Consider the following 1,652-nt stretch of genomic DNA (forward strand, 5'->3'; position numbering starts at 1 on the left):
AGAAAACAGACTAGTCGGAAAAGTTAAGTATTCTCTCTAAGGATGTATAGGTTGCTACTAATAGAGCAGGAACTAAAAGTTGAATTTCCAGATTTTTAGTTTGAGTTCTTTTCCATTGAATGTTTCTGAGGGCTTTTTATTTCAAAACTTATATAAGAATTGTGTTTTTCTCTCTCATTCTGTGTGATTGGGTTTTATTGACTAGTACATAAATATAAACTTAAATTGTGTCTTTCTACTTTACAGCTTTAGATTTTAGACTGAAGGTTGATGTCAACTCCCTGGATTCAGAGGAAAGAGAAAGTTCAGAAGCGCCATTTGCCTTTTGCAGACTGCTTGCAAGAGCTTAATTGCTCTTTCAGGAGTAGGACATGTTTTTGTATGTGGGGAATTCACCTTTATCATGGCTTCTCTGCTACAATAGGTGGTGGTAGAGGATATACAGAAGCTCATCACACAGTGTTTGATCCCAATACATCCAAAATACCCAACACAGCTTCTAATCTTAGATGGGGCCCTCCAAAGCATCTCCTTCAGGTTAATTCATTGGACTTAAACAACGAAGTGTCCTTTTTCCTCACATGAGTGAGATAATATCTTCTCTGCGTGGTGTTCTGTCCTCTATGCTTCTCACCTCTCATGTTCTAGTTAAGTGGGAGTAGAAACTAAATGGGAACAAAAGAGACCTGTAACAGAGGGAGGAGGCTGATTTATGTAGTCATAAAGAAGAGAAAAAAAATGAAAAATGTGTTACATAGACACACAGTGGGTAGGAGTCTGCCTGAAGGTGATTTTGGCAGTACTGACAGTTTTTTAGCTATATACTTCCTGTTGCTATTTTAGATCTTTCTTTCTCTCTTTCTTTCTTTCTTTTCAGTGCAAAAATGTGTTTTTACTAAAGCACAAGGATAGGACCCAGTACAGAAGGAGCTGCTACCATTTAAAATTTCTATCAGATTTCCTTTGTTTTTTTTTTTTTTTTAAAGATTTATTTGTTTATTTTAGAGAGAGAGAGAAAAAAAGAGGGGCGGGCAAAGGGAGAGAGAGATTCTCAAGCAGACTCCCTACTTTGTGTAGAGCCCTCACGGGGCTCCATCCCAGGACCCTGAGATCATGACCTGAGCTGAAATCAAGAGTCCTGCTTAATCGACTGAGCACCCAGGAACACCAGATTGTTTCCTTTTTAAAGCAAACAGTTGGAGAATATCAAATGGAACTAAAGGGCTGCATTGGAGAAAGTGTAGTTTCAAACACAAACATGTATACAGTGATTTAATACATTGAATGAAGTGAAAGTTCAAGTACAGTTCCTTGAACCTGACAAAACCAAGTGATCTGGAGTCAGAAACAAATCCAGAAAAAGACATGTTTTGGGGATACCACTCCTCTCTCACACATCAACCTATGAGATCATTGTATCATGAGACATTTCAAGAAGGAATAATATTTACAGACATTTTGTAAACACCTGCAGCAGAAAAATCTTTTGTCAGATTAATGAAGGACATTGATAGACACCTAAGAATCACAAGGAGTAAGAGGCAAATGGCTCTTACTGGCTAGGGCTGCCGAAAGCCCCAGGTGTGTGCGCGTGCGCACATGCACGTGTGTGTATAAAAATAACTTGCAGCAAAAGCACAAATTCTCTTTCC

Source organism: Mustela putorius, unplaced genomic scaffold (assembly GCF_011764305.1).
Source record: "Mustela putorius furo isolate JIRA1106 unplaced genomic scaffold, ASM1176430v1.1 tig00000130_pilon_pilon_pilon, whole genome shotgun sequence".
Taxonomy (NCBI): domain Eukaryota; kingdom Metazoa; phylum Chordata; class Mammalia; order Carnivora; family Mustelidae; genus Mustela; species Mustela putorius.